Here is a 22,115-nt window from a genome sequence, read left to right as displayed (position 1 = left end):
ACATTGGGGGCCCCCTATGACTGCTCCCCTGGAATTTTATCTCTCAGACTCACAGTGAATCGCCAGCAACTGTGCACATACAATTTAGGTTTTCCCATCCGGTCCTGGTTTCCAGGCAGGTTTCTGCTCTGGCAGGTTGTGACTCTCTACTTGCCTGCCTTTGTCTCTAGTTTTGGCTATTGCAGTTTGTCCTGTGACCTCACATCTCTGATGAATCAAAGAAGAGCAGTTGATTTTTTAGTTTGTTTAGTTTCTTTTTTGTTTTGTTTTGTTTTGTTTTAACTTGTTGTTAGGATGGATTGATGACTTCCAAGCTCCTAATGTGCTGGACTAGAAACTGAATCAGTGCATGTATTTTAATACCAAGGAAACCTACTTGAGTAATAACAGAGAGATATACTCAAAAACACAATAGGCAATTAAAGTAGAATGCAAAAACTGGTAAAATAGTCCAAAAAATGGCAGAAAAGAGGAAATAAGTAAATGAAGCATTGAGGTAAAAAAGAAAACAAATAATAAAATACTATGTATTAATATCTCCAATCAATATTACATTGCATGTAAAACAAAACAAACAAAAAAAGGTAAAACAGTGAATTGAAATATTATTGTGTGAAAAGGTTAATAAGTCTGCAAATGAGAAGAAAGAGAGAGAGAATATGAATAAGAATATTAAGAATGTAAGAGAGGATATCGCTATGTATACCAGACGCATTAAAAGAATGCTAAGTGAATGTTATGAGCAACTATATGTATATAAATTAGACAGCTTAAATTAAATGCACCAATTTGACACAAACCTCAAACTATTGAAACTTAGCCGGATGAAATACATAATCTAAGCATTTCTATAGCTACTTAAGATACTGAAATTGTAATTAAAACATTTCTCAAAAAAGAAGTTTATATGCCCATATATTTAAATTGGTGAATTCTCTCAGCCATTTAAAAAATAAGTAACATAGGGGCGCTTGGGTGGCTCAGTCTGTTGAGTGTCCAACTTTGGCTCAGGTTATGATCTGGCAGTTTGTGGATTTGAGCCCCGCATCAGGGTCTATGCTGATAGCTCAGAGCCTGGAGCCTGCTTCAGAATCTGTGTCTCCCTCTCTCTCTGCCCCCCCACCCCCATCATATTCTCTCTCACTCTCTCAAAAATAAATAAACATTAAAAAATTTTTTTTGGTTCTTACTGGTTTTTTTTATCATATGAAATTTATTGTCAAGTTGGTTTCCATACAACACCCAGTGCTCATCCCAAACGATGCCCTCTTCAATGCCCATCACCTACCCGCCCCTCCCTCCCACCCCCATCAACCCTCAGTTTGTTCTCAGTTTTTAAGAGTCTCTTATGCTTTGGCTCTCTCTCCCACTCTAACCTCTTTTTTTTTCTTTTTTTTTTCCTTCCCCTCCCCCATGGGTTTCTGTTAAGTTTCTCAGGATCCACATAAGAGGGAAAACATATGGTATCTGTCTTTCTCTGTATGGCTTATTTCACTTAGCATCACACTTTCCAGTTCCATCCACGTTGCTACAAAGGGCCATATTTCATTCTTTCTCATTGCCACGTAGTACTCCACTGTGTATATAAACCACAATTTCTTTATCCATTCCTCAGTTGATGGACATTTAGGCTTTTTCCACAATTTGGCTATTATTGAGAGTGCTGCTATAAACATTGGGGTACAAGTGCCCCTATGCATCAGTACTCCTGTATCCCTTGGGTAAATTCCTAGCAGTGCTACTGCTGGGTCATAGGGTAGGCCTATTTAAAAAAAAATTAAATAAAATATAAGTAACATTAATTCTATACACTATAGTATACTTACCAAATATTTTTTTATGAAGCCAGCATAATTCTAATACTACAACCAGAAAAATAAGGAAAACAAACTGCAGAGTAGTATCTGTTCTGCACAGAGGCAAAAATCCTCAACAGAATGTTGGCAAGTTGAATTTAGCAACACATTAAAAACAAAACAGAACTCAAAGACTAAGTTGAAGTGGGGTTTATCCCAGTATGTAAGAATATGCTATATTCAAAAATCAGTAATTCATGACATGATTATATTAATGTTTTTTTGACAACATTCAGCATGCATTCATGACAGGAATGCTCAACAAACTTGGAATAAAAAGAAACTTCCCCAATCTGATAAGGGACATATATTTAAAAATCTGCAGCTATCATCATTCTTAATGTTGAAAGATTGAATGCTTTTCCTTTAATAACAGGGAAAAAGCAAAGATATGCACTCTCATCATTTCTATTCGACATTGTTCTGGAAGTTTTAGCCAGTATAATAAGGTAAGAAAAAGAAATAAAAGTCACACACATTGGAAAGGAAGAAATATAACTACCCTATTCATAGATGATATTGTCTACCTATAAAATCCCAAGGAATCTTGACAGTTTTATGTGTAAACCTGGCTGGGCTATAATATACAGTCATTAAATCAACACTAAGGTGTTGCACTGAAGATATTTAGTAAATGTGAATAACATCTACAATCAATTGACTTTATAAAGGAGATTATTCTTTATAATGTGGATGACCTAAGTCAATCAGTTGGAAACCCTTAAAAACCAAACTGAGGTTTCCCTGAGGACAAGGAAATTCTGCCTCAACTCCCACCTGAGAATTTCCAACCTACTGGCTTGCTGTACAAATGTTGGACTTGCCAAATTAAAAAATTGCAAAAGTCAATTCCTCAAAATCCATCCATACATATGTACATATATACATGCACACACATATATATAAACACACACAAACATATATACATATATATGTAATTTTTTCTGTTTATCTGGAAAACCTTGATGATACAGAATCTAAAAAAAAAAAACTAGAATGAATGAATTCAACAAAGACTGTACAAGGTCAACACATAAGAATCAATCATATTTCTATGTACTAATAATGAACACTTGGAAACAAAAATTTTTAATTCAGTACTAGTTACAGCAACTCCAAAAAATGAAATTTTAAGGTACAAATTTAATAAAACATGTGAAGCATCTGTATTCAGAAAATACACAGTAGTGACGAAGGAAATCAAATTTTTAGAAGACCTAAATATCTGGAGAGACCTATCATTTCATGAATTGGGAGACTCACCATAATAAATATCTCAAATCTCCTCAAATATATGGATACAATGCAATTCCAATTAATATTCCAGAAATATTTTTATTGATATAAACAAGCTAATTTTAAATTTTATATGGATAGGCAAAGAAAAATTGCTCATGGGAGTGCAAAATGGTATAGCAACTGAAACAGTTTGGCAATTTCTTATAAATTGATACATACACTTGCTACATAACTCAGTAATTCTACTCCTGAATATTTACCCTGAACAAATTAAAATTTGTATTTACTCAATAAATTTGTTCTTCATCAGCTATATGGGTAAGCAAACTATGATACATTGACACAATGGAATACTACTCATTAATAAAAATGAACACAGCATTAATATAAACAATTTGGATGAATCTCAAAGACATTATGCTGAGTGAAAGAAGACAGTATTAAAATGATACACAGTGTATGATTCTATTTATAAGACTTTCATGAAAATTCCAAGCTATGGAAATGGGGAAGAGTAGAATTGTTTAGGGATGGGGGAAGGTTCGACTACATAGGGGCAGCAAAAAGGAGTTTTGGTGATTTTTTTAATTGTCCGTTATCCTGGTTGTGGTTGTGACTATATGAATCAACACGTATGTTAAAACTCATAAAAGTGGGGCACCTGGGTGGCTCAGTCAGTAAAGCGTCTGACTTTGGCTCAGGTCATGATCTCGCGTTTTGTGAGTTCGAGCCCCGTGTGGGGTTCTGTGCTGACAGCTCGGAGCCTGGAGCCTGCTTCCAATTCTGTATCTCCCTTTCTCTGTGCTCCTCCCCTGTTCACTCTCTGTCTCTGTCTCTCTCAAAAATACACGTTAAAAAATTAAAAAAAAAAAACTCATAAAAGTGTACACCATCAAAAGGCAGGTTTACTTTATGTTTATTAAAAAAAAAGACAAAAAGAAAAAAATATTCAACAAGATTTTCCTCTGGCACACAAAATCATCTTCCACTTCTTTCACCCACATAGCTTTTACCATGTTTTAATATACTTTAAAAACATACTTATTTGACATGTTTGTTGTGTTCCTTTTCCACTAGGATGTAAGCTCCAATGTATAACAGGGATTTATCTTTCTTTTTTTTTTTTCCTAGTGATTTAGGTCTGATACCTGAAGAGTGCATTACAATAATATATACTCAATAAATATTAGTTGGGTGAATAAAGCATTTTAGAACATAGTAAAAGTATGTTTAAATATTTCCATTTTAATTCAAAGGGCATAATGATAGTTCAGTGAAAACTGATACTTTCTGCTCAAATGTTTTCATGAAGTATAATTGCTGTAAAATAGATAATTTAGTGGAAAAGAAAGACTTGTTGCACTTTGATCTCTTATCGTAGTGAACTTTGTGTTGTTGATTTATCACAGTGAACTTTATGTTGTTAATCTGTATTTTATGTTTATACCCTTCATAGTAGGAAATTAGTTACTGTAAAAATTACTGTAGTATGTCAGTGCTGTATTTTATCAAGAATGCATGAATTCAAAATATTTCATTGTATTCTAGTGTACCAACAATTATACAGTTATACATTTTTTCTCCTAGAGACATTTAATTTTCTGAATTATAAATGGAAAACGCTGAATTTTTTTCATATAAAACCAAATAGACAAAGGATAAAACACATTATCTTTTCCAAAATATTTCATTCCTATAACCCATGTGCTGCCAAAATTAAATCGGTGTCTAGTTAGTGGTTTTAGGCTTATTTCAATAACTGTCTTTAGCGTTTCCATTCCTTAAATATTAAAGAACAACAAAAAATATTTTTTTCTTTTCCTCCATAACTAAACCATGCTTCACATTTGTCATTTACGCTCTAGGTAGTAAAAAGTTTTGTCAAATCTTTTTCAAATTAAAAAAAAATATTGATCATTATCAGAAAAAAATAGTTTACTAACTAGCACAATATCTCACTTTTTAACAGGTTGGTGTGCTATAGAAATTTCTTTCCAATTTCTACCAGACAGCTTTAGCTACTCAGATATATTTTTCTCTCCAACTTCCTGGGAAATATTTGCTAATATTTTTTAACATACTGGGATCTATTGTTATCTCTAACACCTAACACAGGGCTTATTATGTAATAAATGTTTGTCATATAAAAAAAATACAATATGTACATTCATCACTAAATAGCTTCCTTTGCCTTTATTCCTAAAGCCATATCTTGTGATCATACTAAGGATGTGTAAGGGAAATATAAGAACATCTAGGGATAATGTAAAAACAATATGTTAATTGTGATAATAAAATATTAAATATTTATAACTGATTTTATTAAAAGATCACAATGTCAGGCATTGCGAAAACTTTGCATACTTGCTTAGCTAAAATTCTGTTTATATACTCTTTAAAGTATATTTTTCAGTATCTCTTTATAATTATGGAGTAAGTTAAAATTATCTGTGAAAGGTAGATGTATCAAGTGATGCATCAGTGTAGTGCTTCTCCAAGTGTGACCAATCAAGGGCTCCATAAATTAAAACCTTTTTATAATAATACAAATATATCATATGGCTTTTGAATTTCTCACAAGTGTATGAAAAAAGTAGTATCATAACAGGTTGAAATCCAAGGCAGGAATGAGACTCTATCTTTTATTAAGCTAAACGTTAAAGAGATTTGCAAAAAAAAATGTAAAACAATGTCACTTCCCTTATTACTTTTTGTTTTGGACAGTATATGTTTCCAAAAAATATTTTTATGTTAACATGCAATGGATTATTAACAACATGTTTTGATGACAGAATATTTTTAATTCTCATTTTTAGTATCAGATGTGATAAGTATTTGTATATAAAATCCACATAATCAAAAGCTCTTAGGGAACTTCAATATCTTTTAAGAGGGTAAAGGGGTCCTGAAAGTAAAATATTAGAGAATCGCTGGTCTAGCTAATACAGAGAGCGTAGCAGATTAAGAAAGTGCATATGGAACAAATTATAGGTCTAAATTACTTAATCATAAATTTTGATTTATGTTATTTGGAGATAATAAGACAGCCTAACTCAGAGGGTGTTGTATTATTTACATTAAGTGATTCATGTAAATCCCTAGTAAAGTGCGTGATACATGGTAGAGGTTTAATAAATATTCTCAAGTGAACCTTCAGAAAGTCTGGATTCAATAATTTGAGTTCTCACATAACTGTGTGAAAAGACGATAGTCTGTGTTATGTGTGAATATATACATACATACATACATATATATACATATATATGGAATATATACACATTCCATATGTGAAGGTAGTGGAACAACCCTAATAATAAAGGAATTGACATACCCTTCCTAGATGGAGAAGTATTCTATTTTTGCTTTGATGAGGACTTCAGTAGTTTCTTCCCATTAAGTTTGTTACTCCAACAATGCTTATCAAGAACTGGAATTATTACTTATCTATGATCTAGGATTCTGAATTTTAAAGTAGTAAAGAAGTGATTTTGATGTAAACATTTGTATTAACTTTTATTTATTTATTTTAATTAAAATATAAATGACTCCTTGAAGATATTTGATTATTAATTGTAGTTAATCTATGGTTGGCAAAAAAGGATTAGCAGCAAAATATTCCCTGAAGTAGTTGAATACATTGACATTGGAATCCAAAACGTCAAACATCAAACGTAATTATTTTCATCTCAGCAAAACTGTTAAATTAAACTATCTGACAATAATTAACCAAAATATCAATTGCTTTTTACTTGTAATTCCAAAGTTATTAGTGAAAACAAAAGTGCTATGGCATATAAACATGTATCTTGTTCCCATCATATCTATATCATTTTACTTAAACCTATGGACATTTAAAAAAAAGCTTAGTGGGGCGCTTGGGTGGCTCAGTTGGTTAAACATCCGACTTCGGGTTAGGTCATGATCTCACAGTTCATGAGTTCAAGCCCCTCATCAGGCTCTGTGCTGACAGCTCGGAGCTTGGAGTCTGCTTTGGATTCTGTGTCTCCCTCTCTGTCTCTGCCCCACCCCTCCCTACCCCCCCATCCAAAAATAAATAACATTAAAAAAATTAAAAATAAATAAAAGAAAGCTTAGAGATCATATATGGTAAATTAAAGGCAGGCATAGAACACAGTTTGATATTTCGTATTTAGAATTGTAATTTGACCTATGAAATTTTGTTCTTATGTATGTTGGTTTTAGTAATTTACAGGCATAAAAGAAACATTAACAGTCTAGCATTTATCCAAAACAATAGAGTTTGATCTGTGGGAGCACTATAAAATCTGTGTTTTTGAAAGAATCTTTAAATTTCATCTTCTATCCTAACCGTCTAATTTACGATTGGCTACTTCTATAATAGTTCTGACAACATATATTTTCTTAATTTTTCTAATATCAAAGGTGAGTAATTCACTCTTTTTGAAAGCAGCCTATGGATAAGTTGTCCTGTATAAAACTGGAATAGTTCTCACTGAACTTATATCAACTAATATTAATTTTTCCCCTTGATGATATAAATGAACAGTCATTGTATGTAATGATTTCTCACGTATTTGGGCTTAGCTATTATGTTTACTATGAAACCATCTCCCAACTCTCATTAATCCTTCTAGATACTTTTATCAAGTTGGTAACAAAAAAGTATAAAATATAGTTAAAATTATAAGTTGTTATCTTAACTGTATGATCCTGAGAGTGTCATATAAAAGTGAAAATCACATTTCTAAAATGCATACAAATTGTGTACCTTGCACACAGTAAGAGCTAAAATAGATACTAATCATCATTACTGTTACATTGTTTTGAGTCTATTTGTCATCCTAGTTATTACCACATGATACTGTTCCAATATTTCTTTAACTCTTTTATAGTGAATTGCACAGAGTAAGGCAAAACAATATAATAAAACTTAAGGGAAAAGGTCTTTACATTACATACATCTAAAATAAAATTACTTTTCCACATACTCAACTTCTTCCTATTCCCTAAGGTGAATGTTTTACCTGTACCTGTAGTTGACCCTTCAACCAAATGGGGTTAGAAGGGCTGACCCTCATAATAAAAAATGCACATACTATAATGTGTGGCTTTCCCACAACTTCACTAGTAACAACCTACTGTTGACTAGGAAGCCTTGCTGATAACATACACTGTGTCAATTAACACAGTTTGTTATATGTATTATATATTGTATTATTACAGTAAAGTACACTGGAGAACAGATATTATGAAAATCAGAAGATAAAATACATTTGCAGGATTGTACAGTAAAAAATATGTGTAAAAGCAGACTCATGAAACTCAAACCCATGTTGTTCAAGGGTCTGCTGTATTTACTATACTTACAGTTTTGCTTTATATATTCTTGACCATTTTGTTAGATACATACAATTTCATTATGGTTATATCTTCTTGCTCTATTGTTAATTTTTCTATTGTATAACATGTTTTTTTCTTCTTTTGATACTTTTTTGCACTGCATGCTAATTTTTCAATTAGTATGATACGTCAATTCTATTTCATTAATATTTATCAAGTATATTCTCCTATTCTTATAATACTCTCTGTATTTTTAAAAATTTTAAGTGTCTTTTGAATACAACATACTGCCTCTGAGATTCTCTGCTTTTAATTGATAAGTTCATATCATATATGTAAATCACAATTATGTTAGAATTTCTGTCACTTTATTCATACTTTATTTATGCTGTTTTCTTCATTCTAGATTACAAATTAATGGATTTTTCTATTTTAATATTTTTCTTTCTTTTTGGCTTATACTTTATACATTTTGTTTTGTGTGTGTGTGTGTGTGTGTGTTTCCCTTGATACAAAACCCACACTGTTTATTTATCTTTTTCCTTTTTAAAATGTCAGGTTCCTTATTTCTCATTCATTTGAACTTTATAGTAAGAATATTAATATTGTGGCATGGAATAAGATCCAGTAATTACACTACTGAGTATTTACTCAAAATAGAAACACTAATCTGAACACACATATATGTATATATACATATATACACACATATATATATATATATACACCCTTATGTTTATTGCAATATTATTAACAATAGTCAAGATATGGAAGCAACCCAAATGTCTATCCCTAGATGAATGAATAAATGAATATAGAATACACACACACACACACACACACACACACACCATGAAATATTATTCATAAAAAAAGTGAGATCTAGCCATTTGCAACAGTATGGGTGGACGTAAAGAATATAATGCTAAGTAAGTAAGTATCTTTCTCTAAAGATAACTACAGTATGATTGCACTTATATGTAGAATTAAAGAAACAAAACAAACAAACAAAAAGAAAAAAAGACAAATCAAAGAAAAAGAAACTCAAATACAGAGAACACACTGGTGGTTGCCAAAGGGGAGTTGAGTGAGGTGGTGTGTGAAATAGATAAAGGAGATTAGGAGTACAACAGTTTTATTGAACCTTGAGTGAGTACTGTATAGAACTATTGAATCATTATATTTTACACCTGAAACTAATATAACCCTGTATGTTACTTGTACTTCAATTCCAAAAATAAACAAAGAAAGGAACTGACCTAAGTAACTTTGGAAAACAGTGTTTTGATTGTAAATGTAAAACCAAAGATAAATATCCAAACACACACATGCACACACACACACACACAAATGTACTTTAATAAAAATATTGCTTTTTTGAATAAGTGATTTTATCATTAATTTAAAAATGTTTATATAATGTGCTCTGTTATTGAGGAGTACCACAAAGAATAAACCAGACATGATGTCCTGTGCTCACACAGAGATTCTAATTGATTAGAAATTAGATAAGTGAACAATTAGATTCCAATTGAAGATGCAACCAAATAAACTGGTAATTATACTGAAGCGTCATTAGTATTATAATAAAGTCACTTGATATTTCAGTTATTGTATTTTTCTATTTAAAATTAATTTTAATAAATAACATTTTTATCAGTAGATTTAAAGATGTTTAATTTCCAACACACTTCCTTTGAATGCTTGTAATATATAAAACACTTTAGAAACACAAAATTAGCCCACATTAGTATGTAGTTCTCATTCTCAAATTAAGTTGTAATCTAGCTTGAGAGACAATCTTGTAAATCGCTGTCTGTAATCTGAGGCTAACTTTCAAAATTTCTATTTTAAAGATTGAAGAAAAAATTATACACCTTGGGTGGCACTTTTATATGGAAAGAATAAATGGAGGCAGGGGATTGAGAAGCAAACTGAAGGGACATGGCAAGGATATGAAATGAGCTGTATGTGATCTGCTAATCCCTCCAAATTCCTGAAACTTTGGTACTGAAGCATAATGTTTATTATTTGTAAGCCACCTCCTCAACAGAGGGATATTTGTATCGATTGATGCTGCTCTAAGTGTCTGGTGACCTAGGAGGTTAAAAGCCAAAACCATCCAAGGTCTCTTATTCCCACTATGACTTAATTGTGTCTAAGTGAGCTTTTAGTAACTAAAGTTGCTAAGGCAACTGGAAACAGTCATTGGGAATGGCCTGAGAATAGACTGTCCTGTTTAATTAAGTGAAATGTTGAGTAGAGGATTGGTTTCCTATGTGCATTATCAATTTAAAATGTTATCAATATAAATTAATACATAATAATTGCTAATCTTCATGGAACATTTTCTATTAGTTTCCCTGAAGACACTTTGAGAAGCTGGAGCACATCTTGGTTATCATCCTATGGATTAAATGATTTTTCATTGTCCAATATTTTGAGGAAATATTCTACTATTTTCTTAATTTTTTCATTCAGGCTATATGAATGTCTGCTAAGATTATTAACCTAATTTTTGTATAACTCTTTAATCAAGTGCAAATACTGACTCTTAGTATCAGTAAAAAGTTAAGAAAAAGGGTAGAAAATCAAAGGGTGTTAAGCAGTGCTGGGGACAGCCAAAAATAGAGCCTAAGAATGATCTGCTTAGGATGCTGTCAACACTGTTAGACCCGCAATTCTACTGCTTCCCAGTGAATTATGTCTGGTAGTTCAAGTATCTGCTAAGAGCAGGGAAAGAGACCCTCTGTTCTCCTCTGTCACAAGGGACAGTCCTTACTTTCCATGGCTTGGGGTCTTCCCTTCAATAGGATTTGGGCTTTGAGATACTATTACTATGATTTCTTTAGCCACTATTTATTTATGGTAAAAAGAGGCTATATTGAAGGACTTTTAGTGTTTCCCATGCTTGAGGTTCTGCTAAAATGAAAACATTAGGTAATAACATCTAATACCTATACCTATACCTATAATACCTAATACCTATAAAATAGGCATAATACACAGTTCAGAATTAATCATGACATCATTTTCAAACACCCTTTCCAATATTTTGTTTTATATACTTTTCACGTGTTGACATTTGGAAACCTATCTTTTGGCTTTAGATTTTATTACTCTGTGCATATTATCTATGATTCAGTAAGTTTTAACTGCAGCTTTAAATAACTCAGTATACTTATATATGTACAATGATTTTATTATCCCTGAAAGCTGGTATACCTTTACTTGTCATCAAATAGATTAGTTTTGGTTTTGCAAAACTCGTATTTATTAGCTTACAAGTCAACACACATTTATTAAGTATCTGCTCTATTTTCAGAGTGAAGTAGCATTTAGGAAAAATAAGATGTTTGTTGATATATAGGGAGAAAACATATTATATATGAAGCTTTTCAAATTATAAATCAGAATAGAATTAAACCCAGATTTTGCTTTGTGACTTTGGCATAAACATTAGTCTCTGTCTCAATGAAACATCTGTAAAATGGAAATTATAAATTCTATTAACAGGATTTGGTAAGGATTGAAGATTATGTAGGTAAGCCTTTTAGCACATATTATTGATAGCTGTGTTGTACACACCTGAAACCAGTAGGAAGTAAAGCAAGATGTACCTACTCTTAAGTGTATTTTTTAAATGTTATAAAAATTTTGAAAACAGAAAAACTTGAAGAGCTGAAATGTTTAAAAGGCTTTGTGCAAGAACTGATGCATGAAAAATGATGGGTAGATTTTGAGGATGGTTACTGTAGGAATGGTGACACTAAAATATCGTGAAACATTTTAGCAGAGATTTGACAGGAAAAAATTCTGAATTTAATTTCAGAACTTTTGACTTTGAAGGATGAAAGTTCATTCAAATAGGGGTGCCTGGGTGGCTCAGTCGGTTAAGCATCTACCTCTTGATCTTGGCTCAGAGCATGATCTCACAGCTCATGAGTTTGAGCCCCACATAGGGCTCTTCTGTTTCCCCTTCTCTCTGCCCCTCCTCTGCTTGTGCGCACTCTCTCTCTCTCTCAAAATAAATAAACTTAAAAAAAATTTAAAAAAAAGAAAGTGCATTCAGGTAAAAATGTACATAGAATGTAAGGCATATTGCAGTTTCGGTGAGAAGATGAAACAAGAAAAAAATATACAGTAGAATGTTAGTCATACTACAGTTTTGGTGAGAAGATAAGCTAGAAAAACAAATTTAGCACTTTTCAGTATAGAGATGACAATTGAAGGATGAGTTCTCTAAGGGATAGGATGTTGAGAAGGAACAGAGCACCAAAGTAATTTTGAAAGTCAATAAAACATATTATTTTTTTTGCTGTTCTATCTTTTAAGATCTAGCTCAATATTGCCTTGACAATGATGAAAAATATGAAAAGTCCACTTTCAGAAAGTGAATATTGTGCCTCCTTAAAATTCTATTTGGAAAACAAAGATGTAAATCTAGTTATATTTTAACCAATATACTGGTAAAAATATTTCATTTATAGATCAGGTAGGTACATTTATTTTTCTAACGTGATTTCCCTCCACAATACTGAATCTCTTCTGTGTAGGAAATCTTTGAGGAACAGAAAGTATGTTTATTTTTAGTAATGTTCACTTTCTTAAAAAAGTCCAAGGCAAACTTTAAGCTAAAGAGAATGCATTGGTTTCATGACCCTGAATTATAACTGAAAATAAATTTACTGTTTTCTATACCGATATCTGATAAAAAGTTATATTGAATACAGACAATTCCATTTTCCTATAGATTCTTATTTAGCAGTTAATTGTGATTAGAGATAACCATATTTATATTCAGTGCTTGTTCATAAGTTGTGTCTTTGAAATGTGGATATCATGGAAATATAATCAAATGTTTCATTCATGATTAATTATTTTTAAGTTGCAGAAATAATTTCAACATTAGGGAACTAATCAGGGGCACCTACGTGGCTCAATTGGTTAAGCATCCAACTTCAGCTCAGGTCATGATCTCCAGGTTCATGGTTTCAAGCCCCTTGTCGGGCTCTGTGCTAACAGCTCAGAGCCTGAAGCCTGCTTCAGTTTCTGTGTCTCCCTCTCTCTCTCTCTGCCCTTCCCCCACTTGCTCTCTTTCTCAAAAATAAATGAATATTTAAAAAAAAAAAGATGTTGGTTAGCTGTTAAAAAAAAGATTAGGGAACTAATCATATGTTTTAAAAAAGTTATATCTATTAATAGCTTTGACTGTTTTCTAGTTTAACTCAAATTATCCATATTACTGTTTCTCATAGTGAAGATACTTGATTGACTCAATGTAATATTTTAGGCATCTTTTTTATCTTGTAAACCATATTCTAATGAATTTGTTTTCTAGCATCCTTTCCTCATATTCTTACAAAAAGAGAAGAAAAAATGCTATATAAGAAGAAAAGTATAATGGATAATATTTAGATTTAGAACCTGAGTACTTGTATTTATCTTTGAACGTGCACACACACACACACACACACACACACACACACACACTTACGAAACTTCTTGGGCTATATATGGTTGAATTACTGCCACTCAACTCTATCTATCCTTCGCTTCTGAGATGAAAGAGCAAGAAATACAAAGGAGAGTGAAATTCAGGTGCGTTCTTGCCAGCTCCTTTACTTTGACAGGAAGGTGTCAAAATACCATCTTTCAGCTGACCATTCAAGTACATTCAACGGAGAACAACATTTGAGGTGACTCTTAGGGAGTGTAACCAAAGTCACTGCCAATTAACTCTTACCAAGTGGTCAATTTAGTGGGACAGTGATCCTATTTTATAAAACTGTAATCCTGATAATGTGTACTAAAGCCAGTTTTCTGGTTTTAATGTTTTCTGTTTCCAGACAGCTAAAACATGTCAAAGGACCCAAATTACATTTTGCTTTTTTGACTCAGTAATACTTATTACTGGGATTTTACACATCTTCACATTTGAAAATACAATTTTTTTGCTTATGTTTATTGAACATCAGACTGAGGGAAATCTTTGCAAGTATAATCATACCTAAGGATGTCCTAATTATAGGAAACTTGTACTTTGTTGTCACTAATAACAGAACTTGTTCTCTTTTTTTTTCCATTTTCCACTATTTTTATTTAAAAGTGTGGGTAAAATTCATGATAATACCCAAATGTAATAATTGCACAAACATGGCTTTACCAACAAAAACAACAAACCTGCTTAAACTAAATTATGAGTTACTGTCCTGTAACATTTTGTATCTCAGCTTATGATTGCTCAGAATATTTTTTCATCTAGTGATGTCCAGAGGTGTGGATTGTAATACACAGGTGGTTTGGGGTGTCAGTATATATCAAAAGGTATAGTTGAATCAAAAATTGAAAACAGGAAAGTTAGGCATTCTAACATATATAGCTAGATTAAGCCAGATAAACAAAAATTTAGTCTTGAAATGCCATGTTCTTTTTAAATTATTTATGAATTAATATTAATTATACTAAACATACTTTTGGCATTTTTTCATTAGGCTTATACTGGGGGCCAGTAGAAAAAACAAACCAATGAAGTTCATTGCCTTTGAAACTGAACAATATGATGTAAATTTGATTACCTGAGTTTTATACAAAAATGCACCTGAAATAAATACATTTACGCTGTAAGTACAAGGAATTGGTGTAAACTTTCTGAACAGATGGTTTTATTTTAGCTAATGAACACTAGGAATTGCATAAATGATTCTGACTTTCACTTGGCATAGGCTACCAGAGAGCATAGAACAAATTTTATGGTCATTGATCTCAAATATTCAAGGAATTGTGTCATAATTTTTGCATTATCATCTATCCTAATTTCTTCTAATTGTATTTATTATCACTAACTAATTATAAATTTCATATTTTGTGATGTTTAATACATTTATATAAGCTTTCAAGTTCTTTTTGTTATCTGTAAGAGAGTTGTATGTAAACAAATAAATAGGTCTACTTGCTGATGCACTCAGTGGTATTTACTGAGTATTTACTATTTGATAGACCACAATATGAGGCCATATTCTAAGTGGTTTGGAATATTGAAGGATTCTTAGAAATTGGCAAATATAAACAAATATTTTTAAAACAAATTACAAAAGAAATACATGAGAGAACATAACATACCATATGGGGTTGTACAGATAACAGAAATTGCTAACAGCTAGGGTAAGAAAAGAGGTGTGGGAAGTTAAAAAAAAAAGTCTCCATAATTGTGAGAACATAAGTCTTGATCTCTAAAAAGTGGTAGGATTTAAATATCAGCACTGTGCTGTATGGAATAAAATTCTTGTAAATATAGTGTAGTGAGTTTGCTTCTAAAAATGTTAACTTACATTTTTTATAGGTAGCGGCCTGTCCAAGTTTAATAAGCTAAATGAGAGAAATAAATTTCTTCTGACATATTTTGGCAGGATAACCTTTATAACAGCAGATAGAATGTATTATTTTCTTTGAAGCTTTGTATTATGTTTAGTAGAGTTTAGTAATTGACTTTATCTAAAATTTATTTCTCTGTGATAGACATGGTATACTATGGTATGGAGGATACAAATATAATAAAAGCAAAAACAAAAATAACCAAGTGGTAGGTTACATACTACTTAATGTTCATTGTCTCAAATATTTTAATTAAAATAATTTAAGGGATGCTGTGTAGCTCCGTCAGTTGACCATCTGATTTCGGCTCAGGTCATGATCTTGCAATTTGTGAGTTCAAGCCCTACATCGGGCTCTCTGCTGTAAGCACAGAGGCTGCTTCATAACCTCTATCTTCCTCTCTCTCTGGCCCTTTCCCGATTGCTCTCTCTTTCTCTCTCAAAAAATAAACATTAAAAAATAAGTACAACAAAACAACTTAATAGACAAAACATTCAAGTGGCTAAAACTCCAAACCAAAACTCCTTAATGTCATTCCATTATGGCTAAAATTACAAAATAAACAGAAAATAAGAAGAGTCCGTCCATGTCTAATTTTTTTTTTAATTTAGAACATCAGAGAGCAGAAATTAAGAGGATGAAGTATTAAAACAAGAAAACAAAAATCAAACAAAAACCATCTGAAAAATGAAGAATCACCCTTGAAATCTATAGCATTGTGTCCCTGTTTTTATATTATTTTTGCTTCCATTCCCTTATGTTCATCTTTTTTGTATCTTAAATTCCACATATGAGTGAAGTCATATGATATTTGTCTTTCTCTGACTGACTAACTTCGCTTAGCATAATACCCTCTAGTTCCATCCACATAGTTGCAAATGGCAAGATTTCATTCTTTTTGAATGCTGAGTAATACTCCACTACATATGTATACTACATCTTCTTTATCCATTCATCTGTTGATGGACATTTGGGCTCTTTTCATACTTTGGCTGTTGTCGAGAGCGCTGCTGTAAACATGGGGATGCATGTGCCTGTTCGAAACAGCACACCTTTACCCCTTGGGTAAATACCTGGTAGTACAATTTCTGGGCCATCACATAGTTCTATTTTTACTTTTTTGAGGAACCTCCATACTGTTTTCCAGAGTGGTTGCAACAGTTTGCATTCCAACCAACAATGCAAAAGAGTTCCTCTTCCCCGCGTCCCCGCCAACATCTGTTGTTGCCTGAGTTGTTAATGTAAGCCATTCTGACAGGTGTGAGGTGGTATCTCACTGTGGCTTTGATTTGTAATTTTCTGATAATGAGTGATGTTAAGCATTTTTTCATGTGTCTGTCCACCATCTGGATATCTTCTTTGGAGAAGTGTCTATTCATGTGCTTCGCTGGGTTATTTGTTTTGGGGGTATTGAGTTTGATAAGTTCTTTATAAACTTTGGATACTAACTCTTTATCTGATATGTCATTTGTGAATATCTTCTCCCATTTCATCAGTTGCTTTTTACTTTTGGTGATTATTTCCTTCACTGTGCACAAACCTTTTGTTTTGATGAGGTCCCAATAGTTCATTGTTGCTTTTGTTTCCCTTGCCTCCAGAGACGTGTTGAGTAAGAAATTGCTGCAGCCAAGGTCAAAGAGGTTTTTGCCTGCTTTCTTCTCTAGGATTTTGATGGATTCCTGTCTTACATTTAGGTCTTTCATCTATTTTGAGTTTATTTTTGTGTATGGTATAAGAAAGAGGTCCAGGTTCATTTTTCTGCATGTTGCTGTCCAGTTTTCCCAACACCATATATGTTTTCCATATAGAGTGTCATGTCATCTGAGAAGAGTGAAAGTTTGACTTCCTCCTGACCGATTTGGATGCCTTTTATTCATTTGTGTTGTCTGATTGCTCGGGCTAAGACTTCCAATACTATGTTGAATAACAGTGGCGAGAGTGGACATCCCCGTCATGTTCCTGACCTTAGGGGGAAGGCTTTTAATTTTTCCCCATTGAGGATGATATTAGCATTGGGTCATTCATATGTGGCTTTTAGGATCTTGAGGTATGATCCTTCTATCCCTACTTTCTTGAGGGTTTTAATCAAGAAAGGATGCTGTATTTTGTCAAATGCTTCTCTGCATCTATTGAGACGATCATTTGGTTCTTATCCTTGATTGGATTAATGTGATGTATCACATTGATTGTTTTGCAGATATTGAACCAACCCTGCATCCCAGATATAAATTCCACTTGGTCGTGGTGAATAATTCTTTAATGTATTGTTGGATCGGTTGGCTAGTAACTTGTTGAGGATTTTTGTATCCATGTTCATCAGGAAAATTGGTCTATAATTCTCTTTTTTAGTAGGGTCTTTGTCTGGTTTTGGAATCAAGATAATGCTGGCTTCATAGAAAGAGTTTGGAAGTTTTCCTTCCATTTCTATTTTTTGGAACAGACTTAAGAGAATAGGTGTTAACTCTTCTCTAAATGTTTGGTAGAATTCCCCTGTAAAACCATCCAGCCCTGGACTCTTGTTTTTTGGGGAGATTTGATTACTAATTCAATTTCTTTACTGGTTATGAGTCTGTTCAAATTTTCTATTTCTTCCTGTTTCAGTTTTGGTAGTGTATATGTTTCTAGGAATTTGTCCATTTCTTCCAGATTGCCCATTTTATTGGTGTATAATTGCTCATAATATTCTCTTATTATTGTTTGTGTTTCTGCAGAGTTTGTTGTGATCTCTCTCTTTCATTCTTGATTTTATTTATTTGGGTTCTTCCCTTTTTCTTTTGATCAAACTGGCTAGTGGTTTATCAATTTTGTTAATGCTTTCAAAGAACCACCTCCTGGTTTCATTTATCTGTTCTACTGGGTTTTTTTGTTTGTTTTGTTTTGGTTTGGTTTGGTTTGGTTTGGTTTGGTTTCAATAGCATTGATTTCTGCTCTAATCTTTCTTATTTCCTGTCTTCTGCTGGTTTGGGGTCTATTTGCTGTTCTTTTTCTAGCTCTTTGAGGTGTAAGGTTAGATTGTGTATCTGAGACCTTTCTTCCTTCTTTAGGAAGGCCTGGATCACTATATACTTTCCTCTTATGACCACCTTTGCTGCATCCCAGAGGTTTTGGGCTATGGTATTATCATTTTCATTGGTTTCCACTTACTTTTTAATTTCCTCTTTAATTTCTTGGTTAGCCCATTCATTCGTTAGTAGGGTGTTCTTTAGTCTACAAGTATTTGTTATCTTTCCAAATGTTTTCTTGTGGTTGATTTAGAGCTTCATAGCATTGTGGTCTGAAAATATGCACGGTATGATCTTGATTTTTTGCACTTGTTGAGGGCTGATTTGTGTCGTCTATTTTATTATTATAGTAATATGAAGGCTGATGAAAATTAATATTTGGAGAGAAAATGTAGTTTCTAGTCAACATGTAAGAAGCTAGGAATTGCTAATATACCTTAACAAGAAAATAAAAAGCTGAGCAAACTGAAAAATCATAAACTCTTATTATGTCTGACAGACAGGTAGGATCATAGTACTAACCACTACTCTCAAATTAGAGGCTAGCAAACAAATACAGACAATCGTTTCTTCTTGAAAAGAAACCCAGGTCCACAAAGCTCGATGGGAACCCATGCCAAGGTAAGGAAACCTGAACTACAACTGATGAATAGATGGTAGCTCAATGTGGATAAGTCTGAGAGAAAAAAACCAGGGGACCACAGTCGTCAAGGGCTCCCACTCTTTTATGAGTTTTACCTCCAGGAGCTTAGCCAGTTTCTCAAGATGAATATCTGAGAAAAATCTTCTTCCAGCAAGAGGAGAGAAAAGAAACCATTTTGAAATATTCTAGAGCATTCTGTTCTTCTTAACAAGAAAGAATACAAGAAATATTTGGAGCAATAATGACTGTTTCCCCAATTTTTTAAAACAATTAATGTTTATTTATTTTTGAGAGAGAAAGAGTGTGAGCAGGGGAGGGGCAGTGAGAAAGGAAGACACAGAATCCAAAGCAGGCTCCAGGCTCTGAGCTGTCAGCACAGAGCCTGATGTGGAGCTCACAAACCACAAGATCATGACCTGAGCCAAAGTCAGATACCTAACCAAATGAGCCACCCAGGCACCCCGAGAGTTTTCCCAAATTAATGTCACATACTGAACCATAGATCGAGGAAGGTCATAAAACTCTTAGTAGGATAAATCCTCAAAAAACCACACCTATGCATATCATTTTCCAACTACCGAAAATCAAAGATTTAAAATATATATATGTTGAAAGAAGCCATAGATTAAAAACAATTTATTTATTCAGAGTCAAAAATAAGAATTACACCCAGAAACAATGTAAGCAAAAAGAGAGTGGAGTAAATATTTTGAGAGGAAAGAAATTGCCAACCTAGAATTTTGTTCTGAGCAAAAATTGCCTTACAAAAGTGAAGGAGAAATACTTTCTCCGACAAACACAAATTGAGGGAATATGTTGCCAGTAGACATTCCTTGCAAGAAATGTTAAAAGAAACTCTTGAAAGAGAAAGGAAATGATAAAAGTCAGAAACTCAGATCTACATAGAGAAAAGAAGAATATTGGATAAGCAATAGGTGAAGGTAAAATAAAAAATTATTTTTTTCTCATTCTTAATTGGTCCAACCGATAACAGTGTGTTCAAAATAATAGCACCAATGTAGTTGATCATGTATGCTTCTGTATTATATGTGTTTTGTATGTTTATGTATAGGTGAAATGAATCACAGCATGAAACAAAAGATGGAAGGAAGGAATTAGTATAATTTTTTTAAATAATATACTACCTGTGAAGTGGTAGAGAGTTATTTGAAAGTGGACTTGGGGAGGACCTGGGTGGCTCAGTTGGGTGAGCATATGACTTTGGCTCAGGTCATGATCTCACATTTTGTAAGTTTGGGCCCCACATCAGGTTCTGTGCTGACAGCTCAGAGCCTGAAGCCTGCTTCGAGTTCTGTGTCTCCTCTTTCTGCTCCTCCCTTGCCCTTGCTCAAACTCTGCTCTCTCTCTCAAAAACATTATTAATGTTTTAATAAGCATTAAAATTTTTTAAAGTAAATGGATGGAGAAAAATGTACCATGCTAACAGTGATCAAGAGAAAGCAGGAGTAGCTATACTAATTTCAGACAGATGAATTCTGGTCAAGGAAAATTATTAAGAATAAAGAGGGGCATAACATAATGATACATGGTAAATTTTTCAAGAAGACAAAACTATCCTTAATATGTGTGCTCCACCAACAGAGTATCAAAATATATGAGGCAAAAGCTGATAGAATTGCAAGGAGGAATAGATGAATCTACTATTACAGTTGGAAACTTCAACACCCATTTATTGGAAATGGACAAATTCAGAAGTCAGAAAATCAGTAAGAATACAGCTGAACTTAATGCCACCACCTATCAACTGTTATAATGGATATCAATAGAATGCTTTATCTAACAGCTAAATGCACATTCTTTTCAAGTCCCCAGGTCATCTTCACTGAGACAGACCTCAGTCAGACCCATAAAATGCACCTTATCAAATTTAAAAGAATAGATATCATACAACTCAGATCACAGTGGAATTAAACTATAAATCAATAAGAGTTGGTAAGTCCAAAAATACATGGAGATTAAGCAACACTTTAAATAGCATGTGGGTCAAAGAAGAAATCGCAAGAGAAAGTTCAAAAATAGTTTGAACTAAATGAAAATGAAAATACAACTTATAAAAATGTTTTGGATGTAGCAAAAGCACTGCGTAAAGGAAAATGTATAGCATTGAATGCATATATTAGGAAAGAAGAAATATCTAAAATAAATCATTTAAGCATACATTTTAAGAAAGTATAAAAATAAGAAAATCAGAATCCAAGGCAAGCAGAATAAAAGAGATACAAATTAGAGCAAAAATCAATTAAATTGAAAGCAACAAGTGAGTAGAGAAAATTAAAAGCCAGAAATATGGTTCTTTGAAAACTTCAATACAATTGATAAACTTTTAGCCAGGCTAACTAAGGACAAAAAGAAATAGGAAACAAATTATTAACAACAGAAATGAAAGAGGGTGCAGAGCCACAGAGTACATGAACATTATGAGGAAGATAATATTAACAATTGTATACTTACAAATTTGATAAACTAGTTGAATAGACTAGTTGTTGAAAGAGACGGTCTGCCAAAACATTCACTAGAAGAAAAAGACAGTCTAAATAGGCACACACCTATTAAAGGAATCAAATCAATTAAGCACTCATCTTCCAGAAAAGAATGGAGTAATCCTAGATAGTTTTGTGAATTGTGCTAAACTTTTAAATAAGAAATTATATCAAATCT

The 22,115-nt window shown here is 32.7% G+C and overlaps 1 protein-coding gene across 2 annotated transcripts in view; it reads left to right on the top strand.

Moving 5' to 3' along the window:
- SI (sucrase-isomaltase) overlaps positions 1-22,115 on the top strand; it is a 176,541-nt gene that overhangs the window by 18,318 nt on the left and 136,108 nt on the right. The window contains exon 2 of one of the 2 annotated variants that reach the window (XM_040480662.1): positions 14,912-15,040. The exons of the other annotated variant lie outside the window; for it this stretch is intronic. The gene's annotated coding sequence lies outside the window, so the exon portion shown is untranslated. The remainder of the gene's footprint in view (positions 1-14,911; positions 15,041-22,115) is intronic. 2 annotated transcript variants of the gene reach the window in all.

Source organism: Herpailurus yagouaroundi, unplaced genomic scaffold, assembly GCF_014898765.1.
Source record: "Herpailurus yagouaroundi ecotype Mexico unplaced genomic scaffold, PumYag 159, whole genome shotgun sequence".
Taxonomy (NCBI): Eukaryota; Metazoa; Chordata; class Mammalia; order Carnivora; family Felidae; genus Herpailurus; species Herpailurus yagouaroundi.
This window is presented reverse-complemented; position numbering and strand designations above follow the sequence as displayed.